The 19,928-nt window shown below is 46.0% G+C and overlaps 1 long non-coding RNA gene across 3 annotated transcripts in view; it reads left to right on the forward strand.

Moving 5' to 3' along the window:
* The first annotated feature begins 306 nt into the window (after window positions 1-306).
* LOC141084843 (uncharacterized) overlaps window positions 307-19,928 on the forward strand; it is a 96,784-nt gene continuing 77,162 nt past the window's right edge. The window contains exons 1-16 of one of the 3 annotated variants that reach the window (XR_012231135.1): window positions 307-421; window positions 706-1,449; window positions 1,958-2,077; window positions 2,362-2,481; window positions 2,990-3,109; window positions 3,618-3,737; window positions 4,236-4,470; window positions 4,859-4,978; window positions 5,263-6,631; window positions 6,916-7,035; window positions 8,162-8,281; window positions 8,566-8,685; window positions 10,224-10,340; window positions 10,848-10,967; window positions 11,475-11,594; window positions 12,103-12,222. This is a non-coding gene — a long non-coding RNA (uncharacterized lncRNA). The remainder of the gene's footprint in view (window positions 422-705; window positions 1,450-1,957; window positions 2,078-2,361; window positions 2,482-2,989; window positions 3,110-3,617; window positions 3,738-4,235; window positions 4,471-4,858; window positions 4,979-5,262; window positions 6,632-6,915; window positions 7,036-8,161; window positions 8,282-8,565; window positions 8,686-10,223; window positions 10,341-10,847; window positions 10,968-11,474; window positions 11,595-12,102; window positions 12,223-19,928) is intronic. The other 2 variants (XR_012231136.1, XR_012231137.1) reach the window with 2 other exon arrangements.

Raw genomic sequence — 19,928 nt, forward strand, 5'->3', positions numbered from 1 at the left:
ATGTTGTTGATGCAACTTGTGCAACTGCACATGGGCCAAGAGGTAAGAGGACCAATTTCCACCTCCAAAGCAGATGAAACTGTGCGTTATGATGAGTCATTGGGCTGATCATTAGCATAAAGACAGAATATAAAATTTATCCACAACAAGACCATTAATATGAGGTATACAGGTAGGACTAGCTTAACATTTGTATTACCTGTATGCCCATATTAATAAGTCATATACGTCTCGGGTGGGGAGGGAAAGATTCAGTTTAAAGCATAAAACATACATATATAAATTCTTATCTATCTAATAGGATGACAACAGCTGTCCAGACCTGCATTCCACCACAACCACCACTCCGGAGTAATCCCTAGCGAATGCTATCCTCCTCAGTGACACAGTGAGAGGCTACGCGCCCCCTTCTGCTCTGAGGGTATGTACTCATCTAAGAGTGATGCTCAAACTGTTGGGGTGCAGCTGTGGGACCCTATTTTCAGAGATGATGTCCTCCACCCAAGTCTCAAAAGCTGAAAGGGTCTTCAGGAAAGGTGGGTAGTCGAGCTAGGCTATCAGACGGTCACCTCTGTAGCTGTAGTGTCATCCTTCCTATGGTTCCATTCAGGGGTGGACAGGGGCGGACATGTTGTTGGTACAACTTGTGCAACTGCACACGGGCGATGAGGTACATATATTAATCATTATCTATCTATCTAATAGGATGACGACAGCTATCCAGACCTGCATCCCACCACAACAACCACTCCGGAGTAATCCCTGGCGAATGCTATCCTCCTCAGTGACACAGTGAATGGCTACGCGCCCCCTTCTGCTCTGAGGGTATGTACTCTTCTAAGAGTGATGCTCAAACTGTTGGGGTGCAGCTGTGGGACCCTATTTTCAGAGATGATGTCCTCCACCCAAGTCTCAAAAGCTGAAAGGGTCTTCAGGAGAGGTGGGTAGTCGAGCTAGGCTATCAGACGGTCACCTCTGTAGCTGTAATGTCATCCTTCCTATGGTTCCATTCAGGGGTGAACAAGGGCAGACATGTTGTTGATGCAACTTGTGCAACTGCACACGGGCCAAGAGGTAAGAGGACCAATTTCCACCTCCAAAGCAGATGAAACTGTGCATTATGATGAGTCATTGAGCTGATCATTAGCAGAAAGACAGAATATAAAATTTATCCACAACAAGACCATTAATATGAGGCATACAGGTAGGACTAGCTTAACATTTCTATTACCTGTATGCACATATTAATAGGCCATATACATCTCACGGAGGGGTTGCCAGATTCTGTTTAAAGCATAAACAGACATATATTAATTCTTATCTATCTAATAGGATGACGACAGCTGTCCAGACCTGCATCCCACCACAACAACCACTCCGGAGTAATCCCTGGTGAATGCTATCCTCAGAGACACAGTGAGGGGCTACGCGCCCCCTTCTGCTCTGAGGGTATGTACTCATCTAAGAGTGATGCTCAAACTGTTGGGGTGCAGCTGTGGGACCCTATTTTCAGAAATGATGTCCTCCACCCAAGTCTCAGAAGCTTAAAGGGTCTTCAGGAGAGGTGGGTAATCGAGCTAGGCTATCAGACGGTCACCTCTGTAGCTGTAGTGTCATCCTTCCTATGGATCCATTCAGGGGTGGACAGGGGCGGACATGTTGTTGGTACGACTTGTGCAACTGCACACGGGCCAAGAGGTAAGGGTACCAATTTCCACTTACAAAGCTGATGAAGCTGTGCGTTATGATGAGTCTTTGGGCTGATCATTAGCATAAAGACAGAATCTAAAATTTATTCACAACAAGACCATTAATATGAGGTATACAGGTATGACTAGATTAACATTTGTATTACCTGTATGCCCATATTAATAAGTCATATACGTCTCGGGTGTGGAGGGAAAGATTCAGTTTAAAGCATAAAACATACATATATAAATTATTATCTATCTAATAGGATGACAACAGCTGTCCAGACCTGCATCCCACCACAACCACCACTACGGAGTAATCCCTGGCGAATGCTATCCTCCTCAGTGACACAGTGAGAGGCTACGCGCCCCCTTCTGCTCTGAGGGTATGTACTCATCTAAGAGTGATGCTCAAACTGTTGGGGTGCAGCTGTGGGACCCTATTTTCAGAGATGATGTCCTCCACCCAAGTCTCAAAAGCTGAAAGGGTCTTCAGGAGAGGTGGGTAGTCGAGCTAGGCTATCAGACGATCACCTCTGTAGCTGTAGTGTCATCATTCCTTCTGTTCCATTCAGGTGTGGACAGGGGCGGACATGTTGTTGGTACAACTTGTGCAACTGCACACGGGCGATGAGGTATATATATTAATCCTTATCTATCTATCTAATAGGATGACGACAGCTATCCAGACCTGCATCCCACCACAACAACCACTCCGGAGTAATCCCTGGCGAATGCTATCCTCCTCAGTGACACAGTGAATGGCTACGCGCCCCCTTCTGCTCTGAGGGTATGTACTCTTCTAAGAGTGATGCTCAAACTGTTGGGGTGCAGCTGTGGGACCCTATTTTCAGAGATGATGTCCTCCACCCAAGTCTCAAAGGCTGAAAGGGTCTTCAGGAGAGGTGGGTAGTCGAGCTAGGCTATCAGACGGTCACCTCTGTAGCTGTAGTGACATCCTTCCTATGGTTCCATTCAGGGGTGAACAAGGGCAGACATGTTGTTGATGCAACTTGTGCAACTGCACACGGGCCAAGAGTTAAGAGGACCAATTTCCACCTCCAAAGCAGATGAAACTGTGCGTTATGATGAGTCATTGGGCTGATCATTAGCATAAAGACAGAATATAAAATTTATCCACAACAAGACCATTAATATGAGGTATACAGGTAGGACTAGCTTAACATTTGTATTACCTGTATGCCCATATTAATAAGTCATATACGTCTCGGGTGGGGAGGGAAAGATTCAGTTTAAAGCATAAAACATACATATATAAATTCTTATCTATCTAATAGGATGACAACAGCTGTCCAGACCAGCATCCCACCACAACCACCACTCCGGAGTAATCTCTGGCGAATGCTATCCTCCTCAGTGACACAGTGAGAGGCTACGCGCCCCCTTCTGCTCTGAGGGTATGTACTCATCTAAGAGTGATGCTCAAACTGTTGGGGTGCAGCTGTGGGACCCTATTTTCAGAGATGATGTCCTCCACCCAAGTCTCAAAAGCTGAAAGGGTCTTCAGGAGAGGTGGGTAGTCGAGCTAGGCTATCAGACGGTCACCTCTGTAGCTGTAGTGTCATCCTTCCTATGGTTCCATTCAGGGGTGAACAAGGGCAGACATGTTGTTGATGCAACTTGTGCAACTGCACACGGGCCAAGAGGTAAGAGGACCTATTTCCACCTCCAAAGCACATGAAACTGTGCGTTATGATGAGTCATTGGGCTGATCATTAGCATAAAGACAGAATATAAAATGTATCCACAACAAAACCATTAATATGAGGTATACAGGTAGGACAAGCTTGACATTTGTATTACCTGTATGCCCATATTAATAAGTCATATACGTCTCGGGTGGGGAGGGAAAGATTCAGTTTAAAGCATAAAACATACATATTTAAATTCTTATCTATCTAATAGGATGACAACAGCTGTCCAGACCTGCATCCCACCACAACCATCACTCCGGAGTAATCCCTGGCGAATGCTATCCTCCTCAGTGACACAGTGAGAGGCTACGCGCCCCCTTCTGCTCTGAGGGTATGTACTCATCTAAGAGTGATGCTCAAACTGTTGGGGTGCAGCTGTGGGACCCTATTTTCAGAGATGATGTCCTCCACCCAAGTCTCAAAAGCTGAAAGGGTCTTCAGGAGAGGTGGGTAGTCGAGCTAGGCTATCAGACGGTCACCTCTGTAGCTGTAGTGTCATCCTTCCTATGGTTCCATTCAGGGGTGAACAAGGGCAGACATGTTGTTGATTCAACTGCACACGGGCGAAGAGGTAAGAGGACCAATTTCCACCTCCAAAGTAGATGAAACTGTGCGTTATGATGGGTCATTGGGCTGATCATTAGCATAAAGACAAAATATAAAATTTATCCACAACAAGACCATTAATATGAGGCATACAGGTAGGACTAGCTTAACATTTCTATTACCTGTATGCACATATTAATAGGCCATATACAACTCGCGGAGGGGTTGACAGATTCTGTTTAAAGCATAAACAGACATATATTAATTCTTATCTATCTAATAGGATGACGACAGCTGTCCAGACCTGCATCCCACCACAACAACCACTCCGGAGTAATCCCTGGCGAATGATATCCTCCTCAGTGACACAGTGAGGGGCTGCGCGCCCCCTTCTGCTCTGAGGATATGTACTCATCTAAGAGTGATGCTCAAACTGTTGGGGTGCAGCTGTGGGACCCTATTTTCAGAGATGATGTCCTCCACCCAATTCTCAAAAGCTGAAAGGGTCTTCAGGAGAGGTGGGTAGTCGAGCTAGGCTATCATACGGTCACCTCTGTAGCTGTAGTGTCATCCTTCCTATGGTTCCATTCAGGGGTGGACAGGGGCGGACATGTTGTTGGTACAACTTGTGTAACTGCACACGGGCCAGAGGTAAGGGTACCAATTTCCACTTCCAAAGCTGATGAAACTGTGCGTTATGATGAGTCATTGGGCTGATTATTAGCATAAAGACAGAATCTAAAATTTATCCACAACAAGACCATTAATATGAGGCATACAGGTAGGACTAGCTTAACATTTCTAATACCTGTATGCTCATATTAATAGGCCATACACGTCTCGCGGGGGGGTGACAGATTCTATTTAAAGCATAAACAGACATATATAAATTCTTATCTATAATAGGATGACGACAGCTGTCCAGACCTGCATCCCACCACAACAACCACTCCGGAGTAATCCCTGGCGAATGCTATCCTCTTCAGTGACACAGTGAATGGCTACGCGCCCCCTTTTGCTCTGAGGGTATGTACTCATCTAAGAGTGATGCTCAAACTGTTGGGGTGCAGCTGTGGGACCCTATTTTCAGAGATGATGTCCTCCACCCAAGTCTCAAAAGCTGAAAGGGTCTTCAGGAGAGGTGGGTAGTCGAGCTAGGCTATCAGACGGTCACCTCTGTAGCTGTAGTGTCATCCTTCCTATGGTTCCATTCAGGGGTGGACAGGGGCGGACATGTTGTTGGTACAACTTGTGCAACTGCACACGGGCGATGAGGTACATATATTAATCCTTATCTATCTATCTAATAGGATGATGACAGCTATCCAGACCTGCATCCCACCACAACAACCACTCCGGAGTAATCCCTGGCGAATGCTATCCTCCTCAGTGACACAGTGAATGGCTACGCGCCCCCTTCTGCTCTGAGGGTATGTACTCTTCTAAGAGTGATGCTCAAACTGTTGGGGTGCAGCTGTGGGACCCTATTTTCAGAGATGATGTCCTCCACCCAAGTCTCAAAAGCTGAAAGGGTCTTCAGGAGAGGTGGGTAGTCGAGCTAGGCTATCAGACGGTCACCTCTGTAGCTGTAATGTCATCCTTCCTATGGTTCCATTCAGGGGTGAACAAGGGCAGACATGTTGTTGATGCAACTTGTGCAACTGCACACGGGCCAAGAGGTAAGAGGACCAATTTCCACCTCCAAAGCAGATGAAACTGTGCATTATGATGAGTCATTGAGCTGATCATTAGCAGAAAGACAGAATATAAAATTTATCCACAACAAGACCATTAATATGAGGCATACAGGTAGGACTAGCTTAACATTTCTATTACCTGTATGCACATATTAATAGGCCATATACAACTCGCGGAGGGGTTGACAGATTCTGTTTAAAGCATAAACAGACATATATTAATTCTTATCTATCTAATAGGATGACGACAGCTGTCCAGACCTGCATCCCACCACAACAACCACTCCGGAGTAATCCCTGGCGAATGCTATCCTCCTCAGTGACACAGTGAGGGGCTGCGCGCCCCCTTCTGCTCTGAGGATATGTACTCATCTAAGAGTGATGCTCAAACTGTTGGGGTGCAGCTGTGGGACCCTATTTTCAGAGATGATGTCCTCCACCCAATTCTCAAAAGCTGAAAGGGTCTTCAGGAGAGGTGGGTAGACGAGCTAGGCTATCAGACGGTCACCTCTGTAGCTGTAGTGTCATCCTTCCTATGGTTCCATTCAGGGGTGGACAGGGGCGGACATGTTGTTGGTACAACTTGTGTAACTGCACACGGGCCAGAGGTAAGGGTACCAATTTCCACTTCCAAAGCTGATGAAACTGTGCGTTATGATGAGTCATTGGGCTGATCATTAGCATAAAGACAGAATCTAAAATTTATCCACAACAAGACCATTAATATGAGGCATACAGGTAGGACTAGCTTAACATTTCTAATACCTGTATGCTCATATTAATAGGCCATACACGTCTCGCGGGGGGTGACAGATTCTATTTAAAGCATAAACAGACATATATAAATTCTTATCTATAATAGAATGACGACAGCTGTCCAGACCTGCATCCCACCACAACAACCACTCCGGAGTAATCCCTGGCGAATGCTATCCTCTTCAGTGACACAGTGAATGGCTACGCGCCCCCTTTTGCTCTGAGGGTATGTACTCATCTAAGAGTGATGCTCAAACTGTTGGGGTGCAGCTGTGGGACCCTATTTTCAGAGATGATGTCCTCCACCCAAGTCTCAAAAGCTGAAAGGGTCTTCAGGAGAGGTGGGTAGTCGAGCTAGGCTATCAGACAGTCACCTCTGTAGCTGTAGTGTCATCCTTCCTATGGTTCCATTCAGGGGTGGACAGGGGCGGACATGTTGTTGGTACAACTTGTGCAACTGCACACGAGCGATGAGGTACATATATTAATCCTTATCTATCTATCTAATAGGATGACGACAGCTATCCAGACCTGCATCCCACCACAACAACCACTCCGGAGTAATCCCTGGCGAATGCTATCCTCCTCAGTGACAAAGTGAATGGCTACGCGCCCCCTTCTGCTCTGAGGGTATGTACTCTTCTAAGAGTGATGCTCAAACTGTTGGGGTGCAGCTGTGGCACCCTATTTTCAGAGATGATGTCCTCCACCCAAGTCTCAAAAGCTGAAAGGGTCTTCAGGAGAGGTGGGTAGTCGAGCTAGGCTATCAGACGGTCACCTCTGTAGCTGTAATGTCATCCTTCCTATGGTTCCATTCAGGGGTGAACAAGGGCAGACATGTTGTTGATGCAACTTGTGCAACTGCACACGGGCCAAGAGGTAAGAGGACCAATTTCCACCTCCAAAGCAGATGAAACTGTGCATTATGATGAGTCATTGAGCTGATCATTAGCAGAAAGACAGAATATAAAATTTATCCACAACAAGGCCATTAATATGAGGCATACAGGTAGGACTAGCTTAACATTTCTATTACCTGTATGCACATATTAATAGGCCATATACATCTCACGGAGGGGTTGCCAGATTCTGTTTAAAGCATAAAACATACATATTTAAATTCTTATCTATCTAATAGGATGACAACAGCTGTCCAGACCTGCATCCCACCACAACCATCACTCCGGAGTAATCCCTGGCGAATGCTATCCTCCTCAGTGACACAGTGAGAGGCTACGCGCCCCCTTCTGCTCTGAGGGTATGTACTCATCTAAGAGTGATGCTCAAACTGTTGGGGTGCAGCTGTGGGACCCTATTTTCAGAGATGATGTCCTCCACCCAAGTCTCAAAAGCTGAAAGGGTCTTCAGGAGAGGTGGGTAGTCGAGCTAGGCTATCAGACGGTCACCTCTGTAGCTGTAGTGTCATCCTTCCTATGGTTCCATTCAGGGGTGAACAAGGGCAGACATGTTGTTGATTCAACTGCACACGGGCGAAGAGGTAAGAGGACCAATTTCCACCTCCAAAGTAGATGAAACTGTGCGTTATGATGGGTCATTGGGCTGATCATTAGCATAAAGACAAAATATAAAATTTATCCACAACAAGACCATTAATATGAGGCATACAGGTAGGACTAGCTTAACATTTCTATTACCTGTATGCACATATTAATAGGCCATATACAACTCGCGGAGGGGTTGACAGATTCTGTTTAAAGCATAAACAGACATATATTAATTCTTATCTATCTAATAGGATGACGACAGCTGTCCAGACCTGCATCCCACCACAACAACCACTCCGGAGTAATCCCTGGCGAATGCTATCCTCTTCAGTGACACAGTGAATGGCTACGCGCCCCCTTTTGCTCTGAGGGTATGTACTCATCTAAGAGTGATGCTCAAACTGTTGGGGTGCAGCTGTGGGACCCTATTTTCAGAGATGATGTCCTCCACCCAAGTCTCAAAAGCTGAAAGGGTCTTCAGGAGAGGTGGGTAGTCGAGCTAGGCTATCAGACGGTCACCTCTGTAGCTGTAGTGTCATCCTTCCTATGGTTCCATTCAGGGGTGGACAGGGGCGGACATGTTGTTGGTACAACTTGTGCAACTGCACACGAGCGATGAGGTACATATATTAATCCTTATCTATCTATCTAATAGGATGACGACAGCTATCCAGACCTGCATCCCACCACAACAACCACTCCGGAGTAATCCCTGGCGAATGCTATCCTCCTCAGTGACAAAGTGAATGGCTACGCGCCCCCTTCTGCTCTGAGGGTATGTACTCTTCTAAGAGTGATGCTCAAACTGTTGGGGTGCAGCTGTGGGACCCTATTTTCAGAGATGATGTCCTCCACCCAAGTCTCAAAAGCTCTAAGGGTCTTCAGGAGAGGTGGGTAGTCGAGCTAGGCTATCAGACGGTCACCTCTGTAGCCGTAGTGTCATCCTTCCTATGGTTCCATTCAGGGGTGAACAAGGGCAGACATGTTGTTGATGCAACTTGTGCAACTGCACACGGGCCAAGAGGTAAGAGGACCAATTTCCACCTCCAAAGCAGATGAAACTGTGCGTTATGATGAGTCATTGGGCTGATCATTAGCATAAAGACAGAATATAAAATTTATCCACAACAAGACCATTAATATGAGGTATACAGGTAGGACTAGATTAACATTTGTATTACCTGTATGCCCATATTAATAAGTCATATACGTCTCGGGTGTGGAGGGAAAGATTCAGTTTAAATCATAAAACATACATATATAAATTCTTATCTATCTAATAGGATGACAACAGCTGTCCAGACCTGCATCCCACCACAACCACCACTCCGGAGTAATCCCTGGCGAATGCTATCCTCCTCAGTGACACAGTGAGAGGCTACGCACCCCCTTCTGCTCTGAGGGTATGTACTCATCTAAGAGTGATGCTCAAACTGTCGGGGTGCAGCTGTGGGACCCTATTTTCAGAGATGATGTCCTCCACCCAAGTCTCAAAAGCTGAAAGGGTCTTCAGGAGAGGTGGGTAGTCGAGCTAGGCTATCAGACGATCACCTCTGTAGTTGTAGTGTCATCATTCCTATGGTTCCATTCAGGGGTGGACAGGGGCGGACATGTTGTTGGTACAACTTTTGCAACTGCACACGGGCGATGAGGTACATATATTAATCCTTATCTATCTATCTAATAGGATGACGACAGCTATCCAGACCTGCATCCCACCACAACAACCACTCCGGAGTAATCCCTGGCGAATGCTATCCTCCTCAGTGACACAGTGAATGGCTACGCGCCCCCTTCTGCTCTCAGGGTATGTACTCTTCTAAGAGTGATGTTCAAACTGTTGGGGTGCAGCTGTGGGACCCTATTTTCAGAGATGATGTCCTCCACTCAAGTCTCAAAAGCTGAAAGGGTCTTCAGGAGAGGTGGGTGGTCGAGCTAGGCTATCAGACGGTCACCTCTGTAGCTGTAGTGACATCCTTCCTATGGTTCCATTCAGGGGTGAGCAAGGGCAGACATGTTGTTGGCACAACTTGTGCAACTGCACACGGCAAAGAGGTAAAGGGACCAACTTCCACCTCCAAAGCAGATGAAACTGTGCATTATGATGAGTCATTGAGCTGATCATTAGCAGAAAGACAGAATATAAAATTTATCCACAACAAGACCGTTAATATGAGGCATACAGGTAGGACTAGCTTAACATTTCTATTACCTGTATGCACATATTAATAGGCCATATACATCTCACGGAGGGGTTGACAGATTCTGTTTAAAGCATAAACAGACATATATTAATTCTTATCTATCTAATAGGATGACGACAGCTGTCCAGACCTGCATCCCACCACAACAACCACTCCGGAGTAATCCCTGGTGAATGCTATCCTCAGTGACACAGTGAGGGGCTACGCGCCCCCTTCTGCTCTGAGGGTATGTACTCATCTAAGAGTGATGCTCAAACTGTTGGGGTGCAGCTGTGGGACCCTATTTTCAGAAATGATGTCCTCCACCCAAGTCTCAGAAGCTGAAAGGGTCTTCAGGAGAGGTGGGTAGTCGAGCTAGGCTATCAGACGGTCACCTCTGTAGCTGTAGTGTCATCCTTCCTATGGTTCCATTCAGGGGTGGACAGGGGCGGAAATGTTGTTGGTACGACTTGTGCAACTGCTCACGGGCCAAGAGGTAAGGGTACCAATTTCCACTTCCAAAGCTGATGAAGTTGTGCGTTATGATGAGTCTTTGGGCTGATCATTAGCATAAAGACAGAATCTAAAATTTATCCACAACAAGACCATTAATATGAGGCATACAGGTAGGACTAGCTTAACATTTATATTACCTGTATGCCCATATTAATAGGCCATAGACGTCTCACGGGAGGGGTGACAGATTCTATTTAAAGCATAAACAGACATATATAAATTCTTATCTATCTAATAGGATGACAACAGCTGTCCAGACCTGCATCCCACCACAACAACCACTCCGGAGTAATCCCTGGCGAATGCTATCCTCCTCAGTGACACAGTGAACGGCTACGCCCCCCCTTCTGCTCTGAGGGTATGTACTCATCTAAGAGTGATGCTCAAACTGTTGGGGTGCAGCTGTGGGACCCTATTTTCAGAGATGATGTCCTCCACCCAAGTCTCAAAAGCTGAAAGGGTCTTCAGGAGAGGTGGGTATTCGAGCTAGGCTATCAGACAGTCACCTCTGTAGCTGTAGTTTCATCCTTCCTATGGTTCCATTCAGGGGTGGACAGGGGCGGACATGTTGTTGGTACAATTTGTGCAACTGCAGACGGGCCAAGAGGTAAGGGTACCTATTTCCACTTCCAAAGCTGATGAAGCTGTGCGTTATGATGAGTCATTGGGCTGATCATTAGCATAAAGACAGAATCTAAAATTTATCCACAACAAGACCATTAATATGAGGCATGCAGGTAGGACTAGCTTAACATTTCTATTACCTGTATGCTCATATTAATAGGCCATATACGTCTCGCGGGGGGGGTGACAGATTCTATTTATAGCATAAACAGACATATATAAATTCTTATCTATCTAATAGGATGACGACAGCTGTCCAGACCTGCATCCCACCACAACAACCACTCCGGAGTAATCCCTGGCGAATGCTATCCTCCTCAGTGACACAGTGAATGGTTACTCGCCCCCTTCTGCTCTGAGGGTATGTACTCATCTAAGAGTGATGCTCAAACTGTTGGGGTGCAGCTGTGGGACCCTATTTTCAGAGATGATGTCCTCCACCCAATTCTCAAAAGCTGAAAGGGTCTTCAGGAGAGGTGGGTAGTCGAGCTAGGCTATCAGACGTTCACCTCTGTAGCTGTAGTGTCATCCTTCCTATGGTTCCATTCAGGGGTGGACAGGGGCGGACATTTTGTTGATGCAACTTGTGCAACTGCACATGGGCCAAGAGGTAAGAGGACCAATTTCCATCTCCAAAGCAGATGAAACTGTGCGTTATGATGAGTCATTGGGCTGATCATTAGCATAAAGACAGAATATAACATTTATCCACAACAAGACCATTAATATGAGGTATACAGGTAGGACTAGCTTAACATTTGTATTACCTGTATGCCGATATTAATAAGTCATATACGTCTCGGGTGGGGAGGGAAAGATTCAGTTTAAAGCATAAAACATACATATATAAATTCTTATCTATCTAATAGGATGACAACAGCTGTCCAGACCTGCATCCCACCACAACCACCACTCCGGAGTAATCTCTGGCGAATGCTATCCTCCTCAGTGACACAGTGAGAGGCTACGCGCCCCCTTCTGCTCTGAGGGTATGTACTCATCTAAGAGTGATACTCAAACTGTTGGGGTGCAGCTGTAGGACCCTATTTTCAGAGATGATGTCCTCCACCCAAGTCTCAAAAGCTGAAAGGGTCTTCAGGAGAGGTGGGTAGTCGAGCTAGGCTATCAGACGGTCACCTCTGTAGCTGTAGTGTCATTCTTCCTATGGTTCCATTCAGGGATGGACAGGGGCGGACATGTTGTTGGTACAACTTGTGCAACTCCACACGGGCCAAGAGGTAAGGGTACCAATTTCCACTTCCAAAGCTGATGAAGCTGTGCGTTGTGATGAGTCATTGGGCTGATCATTAGCATAAAGACAGAATCTAAAATGTATCCACAACAAGACCATTAATATGAGGCATACAGGTAGGACTAGCTTAACATTTCTATTACCTGTATGCCCATATTAATAGGCCATATACGTCTCGCGGGGGGGGGGGTGACAGATTCTATTTAAAGCATAAACAGACATATATAAATTCTTATCTATCTAATAGGATGACGACAGCTGCAACTTGTACAACTGCAGACAGGACAGATGAAATTGTGCGTTATTATATGTCTTTGGGGTGATCATTAGTATAAATACAGAATATAAAATGTATCCACAACAAGACCATTAATTTGAGGCATACATGTAGGACTAGCTTAACATTTCTATTACTTGTATTCATTCAGTGACATCACTAGTAGAAGGTAATGGGGGTGAAACCAACAACCAAAACATTTAGTGACATCATAAGTAGTGTCTTATGGGGGCAAAGCTAACAACCAAAACATTTCGTGAAATGAAAAATAAGAGCTAATGTGGATGAAGCCAACAACCATAATCTTCCGTGACATCATATGACGCAGCTATTTGGGGCGGATCAACTATCCCATCACTCTAAGACAGTGTTCCCCAACTCCAGTCCTCAAGAGCCACCAACGGTTCATGTTTTCAGGATTTCATTCGTATTGCCCAGGTGATGGAATTTTTGCCTGTGCAGGTACTGCAATTATCACTTAGGCCATACTAAGGAAATCCTGAAAACATGAATCCTTGGTGGCTCTTGAGGACTGGAGCTGGGGAACGCTGCTCTAAGACATAACAAGGAACAGCTAATGTGGGCAGAGCCAACAATCACCACATTCCGTGACATCGCAAGTAGCAGCTAGTGGGTGCGGATCCAACAACCTCACTTCCACTGAAGTGCATTGTCCAATATATTAGAGATCAAACTATATGAATCCTAGCAATGTGGGGGAATATTTGAATAGTTTTACTACATATGGAGCTAATATGTATATACATCGGTGTTGTACAAGGATTTCCCAATATTGGTTGGATTTATATTTGTGACCTGGACTGTATTTTACTATGTGTCTCTATAACATCCGACAATTACATAATTATCTTCATGTTACATGTGTTCCCTTTACAGGATGTAACTTTAATCTCCCAGATTTGGATGATTCTATAACAATACATGGCCTAAAAATCAAGAAGTCGTCATGTTCCAGTTATGGCTGAGGGGATTCTCTTAATTATAACTAATCTATGGACCTGATGAGCAAGAAAGTCAGAAACCAGTAAAATGTGATGGATAATCGGTAAATCATTGTCATTTCTGTACTTGAAGATAAATCCCGTCACATCATATGTATCTCTTTACTGTTGGAAGAAAGGCTGTAAAATTTGGACATCTCCTAATATGAGGGGTTCACTATTTATTTTGGACCTGCTTGTATTATAGAGAATAAAGACTCCTTAATGAATAAAAAATAAATGAGAAATAGATGATAGAAGAAAATGAAGGACACAACAAGAGATGACATAGCGCCGACTTATCTCTCTCCACCGTCTGCAACTGTCAGATGGAATGTTGGCTCTGCAGCTCTTTACACAATGTTTGTGTGTGATGTCATAATGCAAGGGGGCAGAGCCAGAAACCTCAACATTCCGTGACATCATCAGCAGGAGCAGCAGCTGTTTAAAGAGACCAGAGCCGGCCATACAACCAATTCATTACCATATACATGAAATGGACTCTAACTATCCACCTTGGCTTCTTAAAACTTTTATAAAATGCCACAATGTTACCATACACTGTAATTCCGGAGTAGTTCCTACTGATTTGAACAGTGATAAATCAATAATAATAACTCATATATCCCAGTATTATAGAAGATTAGATTATATGGATGGTTGGATGGGGAGGTGGACATGCTACTGTAGGATAATGTTACTATATACCAGGGTTGGGCTATTACTTATCCCAAGGGGCTACATGATAGACTGTAACATATTAATTACAATTATTATTTTATATTAATAATAATTTTATAACTTAATATTGAGCAGAATTAAATATGCTGACACCCCATACATACCATATGAGCCCATATACAGCTCTCCTCTATACCTCTTTATACTGTAAGAGCTCACACTTAGCTTCCTACATACAGTATGATTCCTCACATAGCCCCTCTATATACGTTGTCAGAACCCACATAGCCTCTCTATATATAGTATGAGCCCCCACATAGCCTCTATATATAGTATGAGCCCCCACATAGCCACTTTGTATATAGTATGAGCCCCCACATAGCCTCTCTATATTCAATATGAGCCCTCACATAGCCTCTCTATATTCAATATGAGCCCTCACATAGCCTCTCTTTATATAGTATGAGCCCTCACATAGCCACTCAATATATAGTATGAGCCCCCACATAGCCTCTATATATAATATGAGCCACCACATAGCCTCTCTATATTCAATATGAGCCCTCACATAGCCCTTTGTATATAGTATGAGACCACACATAGCCACTCTATATATAGTATGATCCCCCACATAGCCTCTACATATTGTATGAGCCACCACATAGCCTCTCTATATTCAATATGAGCCCTCACATAGCACTTTGTATATAGTATGAGACCACACATAGCCCCCTATATACAGTATGAACCAGAGGTGTATCTAGAAGTGATGAGCAAGCCTGCTTGCCACTGCTCAATACTTGATCAAGCATCGCGGTCAGTGGCGTAGCGTGGGGGGGGCAGGGGGGGTGGTCCGCCCCAGGCGGCACGTGTGTGGGGGCAGCGCGGCAGCAGCAGCAGCAATTCCTCTCCTCTGTGGGAGAACTCATTTCCGCCCAGTCTCCCTGGCTGTGGATGGTGCAGCAGTGCTGGAGGTCTCCTCCTTCCTCCAGTTATGGGGGTGGCTGGGATTGCTGTAGGCCAGCCCAGTCTGATGTGTATACACTGGATCCAGGGCAGGATTTGCTCCATGCTCTCACTCATGCTGAATGTGCCCGGGACAGGAGCTTTACAGCCCGGGAACCAAGTCCTCTGCCAGGCTGATGCCCACTCCTGCCCTGCAGGTAAGCTGCCCCCCTGCTGTGCTGGGGGCACTGTGTGGGTGAGGGGCTATAGAGTGCCAGGAAGCTCTGCTGCAGGGATCTGTGCCCCAGGCATGGGGGGAGAGCAGGGCAGCCCTGCTAATCCTATTAGTATGTGCAACTAGTAGAAAACTCATGAAGTTTTTTTTTTCTTTTTTTATTATTAATGGAAAAAACTGCTTCACCAGGCTGCATGCCCTCTGTGTGTGTGATCCCTGCCAAGAGGTTCTGCAGCAGCTGCTCAGAGCTGATAATAGTGATGTGGTTATGCACAGATATAGCAGAGTTGGGTGTGTCATATAACTGCATGATGTACAAGCAGTGAAGCAATTGCATTGTAAGCACTTTCCCATTCCACATCTTGTAGCCCAGTTTAGGAGCCTGAATTTTACGTACCCTTATGACTGATTTTTTTACACCCCTTGTGCATGTCGTACAGCAGGCGGTTGACACAACTGATGAGAACTGAGGGGAAAAAAAGAAACATTGCCAGGGAATTGCTCACAATGCAATTGCTTGATATATAGTAGGACCCAATGCAAAAAAAATTGCCTTATTATGTGACAACTAGCTGAAAAGCCCGGCGCTGCCCGGGCATAGTTACTAACTGTGGTAAGTTATAACAAATTATAATTATCCTCCATCCCATAGTCCCGTGCCCATATACCCGTCATTCATAACCGCTATCCCATAGTCCCGTGCCCATATACCCATCACACATCCTCCATCCCATAGTTCCGTGCCCATATACTCATCATACATATCCTCCATCCCATAGTCCAGTGCCCATATACCCATCACACATCCTTCATCTCATAGTCCCGTGCGCATATAGCCGTCATACATATCCTCCATCCCATAGTCCCGTGCCCATTTACCCATCATACATATTCGCCATTTCATAGTCGAGTGCCCATATACTCGTCATACATATCCTCCATCCCATAGTCCAGTGCCCATATACCCATCACACATCCTCCATCCCATAGTCCCGTGCCCATATACCCGTCATACATATTCTCCATTCCATAGTCCAGTGCCCATATACCCATCACACATCCTTCATCTCATAGTCCCGTGCCCATATATCCGTCATACATATCCTCCATCCCATAGTCCCGTGCCCATATACCCGTCATACATATTCTCCATCCCATAGTCCAGTGCCCATATACCCATCATACATATTCGCCATTTCATAGTCGAGTGCCCATATACCCGTCATACATATCCACCATCCCATAGTCCAGTGCCCATATACCCATCACACATCCTCCATCCCATAGTTCCGTGCCCATATACCCGTCATACATATTCTCCATCCCATAGTCCCGTGCCCATATACCCATCATACATATTCGCCATTTCATAGTCGAGTGCTCATATACCCGTCATACATATCCACCATCCCATAGTCCAGTGCCCATATACCCATCACACATCCTCCATCCCATAGTTCCGTGCCCATATACCCGTCATACATATCCTCCATCCCATAGTCCCGTGCCCATATAGCCGTCATACATATCCTCCATCCCATAGTCCCGTGCCCATATACCCATCACACATCCTCCATCCCATAGTTCCGTGCCCATATACCCGTCATACATATTCTCCATCCCATAGTCCCGTGCCCATATACCCATCATACATATTCGCCATTTCATAGTCGAGTGCTCATATACCCGTCATACATATCCACCATCCCATAGTCCAGTGCCCATATACCCATCACACATCCTCCATCCCATAGTTCCGTGCCCATATACCCGTCATACATATCCTCCATCCCATAGTCCCGTGCCCATATACCCGTCATACATATCCTCCATCCCATAGTCCCGTGCCCATATACCCATCATACATATTCGCCATTTCATCGTCGAGTGCCCATATACCCGTCATACATATCCTCCATCCCATAGTCCCGTGCCCATATACCCGTCATACATATCCACCATCCCATAGTCCAGTGCCCATATACCCATCACACATCCTCCATCCCATAGTTCCGTGCCCATATACCCGTCATACATATTCTCCATCCCATAGTCCAGTGCCCATATACCCATCATACATATTCGCCATTTCATAGTCGAGTGCCCATATACCCGTCATACATATCCACCATCCCATAGTCCAGTGCCCATATACCCGTCACACATCCTCCATCCCATAGTTCCGTGCCCATATACCCGTCATACATATCCTCCATCCCATAGTCCCATGCCCATATACCCATCATACATATTCGCCATTTCATCGTCGAGTGCCCATATACCCGTCATACATATCCACCATCCCATAGTCCAGTGCCCATATACCCATCACACATCCTCCATCCCATAGTCCCGTGCCCATATACCCATCATACATATCCTCCATCCCATAGTCCCGTGCCCATATACCCATCACACATCCTCCATCCCATAGTCAACCATTATGACATCATAATGAGCGGAGGCAGGGCTTCCAACCTATGATGACATCAGCGTCGCCATGGCAACCATTGTGACATCATAATGAGGGGCGGGGCTTGATACGCACACACTGCTTCCCCAGGATGCAAATAGGGGCATTATGACATCATAATGAGGGGCGGGGCTTGACGCGCACACACTTTTTCCCCAGTATGTAGGCAGGGGCAAAATTGTTTGGTGAATTGGAACGCACGGGGTTAAAATTTCGCCTCACAACATAGCTTAAGACGCTCTCGGGGTCCAGACGTGTGACAGTGCCAAATTTTGTGGCTGTAGCTGTGACGGTGCGGATGCCAATCCCGGACATACACACATACATACATACACACATACATATATACACACATACATACATACTGTACATACATACATACATACACACTTTGAGCTTTATATATTAGATGAGTGAGTTATGCCAAATGACAAACATGGCTCTGCTACATCTGTAAGTAAGCTGAATTTAAGCAAAAGCATTATAAATGCAGAATGGTCAAATTGCTGGATGAGCTTTCTGGATGCCCTGGTGCCGGTGTTTGCGCTGTCGCGCTACTGCACACCAGGACGTACAGCAACGCGACCAACAGGTTTTGGATTTATTATTTTCTTCTGTGATATTTTATTGGATTGTTTCATTGCAGACAGGGTTTCGCTGTTAATCCACCTTTACTGGGGACGGCAGATATTTGTGGTATTAATACACAAACATCTTTAATCCACACAGCTCTTGCTAATACATGGGGGTCCTGGGCAGGTGACCCCCTCGCAATGACGGGTATACAGGGTTTATCTTCATGAGACATTTATTTTGGTTTCCTTTCTGTGGTAGCATCATGGTTGGCACTTGCTATGTGGTGGGGGCCCTCTGTGTGGCGCTGTAGGTGGGGGCCCTCTGTGTGACTGTGTTTGGTGGGGGCCCTCTGTGTGGCGCTGTTTGGTGGGGGTCCTCTGTGTGGCGCTGTTTGGTGGGGGCCCTCTGTGTGACGCTATAGGTGGGGCCCCCAGCCTCTTATGTATTATCAACGACCAAAGGGGCGGCAAATTTTTCGACCGCCCCGGGCGCCACAAACAGTTGCTACGCCACTGATCGCGGTGCTTGGTTACACTCGTTACTCGATTGAGTATCTCGGGTGCTCAAGTGCCATTCTCAAGCAGTTTTGGATTAGAGGCATACAGGAAGGATTTATTGCCTTACAGGCCTTCCATAGGTATACTGCTGCTGTAAGCTAAAAACAAAAGTCCTTTTCCAGGCAACATATTTTCTTTTACCTATTAATACCAGAAAATTTGCATGCATATATTATATACATAATTTAAAAAAGCACAAGGCGTGGGGTAAGGGACAGAGAAGTTTACGTTCTGCTGATGGTGCACGCTGAGGCCAAAGCCGTTGTCCAAGTGAAACTATGCATGCTTTGGGAACACAACAAACACGATCATCCATGAGACGTAGGTTCCTGTCCCATTTTGCAGAGGGTTGCAGGACACCACTCTTAAAGCCAGAACAGTGCAAACAGGTGGTTGGTTAAATGGCAGATAATGCTTCCAGTATTTCCCAGCACTACCTGTCTTCCACACGGTCCAGTCTCACTAGCCAGGAGTCTGGACCACAGAATCCTCACCCTGATCCTCTTTCCTCCCACCATGGCGAGTCCCAGGCGTTAGGGGCAGGCAGACCAGGCAGCTGCCTAGGTTCCCCGCTAACCCAGGGGCCCCCGGGTAGCGGCACATCACACAGCCGCTATGGGGCCCGTGAGGCGGGGGGCCCACCTGCCGCTAGTGGCAACTCCCCCCACCGCCGCCGCATTGAACTATACCGGTGTCTG

The sequence above is a fragment of the Dendrobates tinctorius genome, unplaced genomic scaffold (assembly GCF_039654945.1).
Source record: "Dendrobates tinctorius isolate UK_male_01 unplaced genomic scaffold, ASM3965494v1 ptg000027l, whole genome shotgun sequence".
Taxonomy (NCBI): Eukaryota; Metazoa; Chordata; class Amphibia; order Anura; family Dendrobatidae; genus Dendrobates; species Dendrobates tinctorius.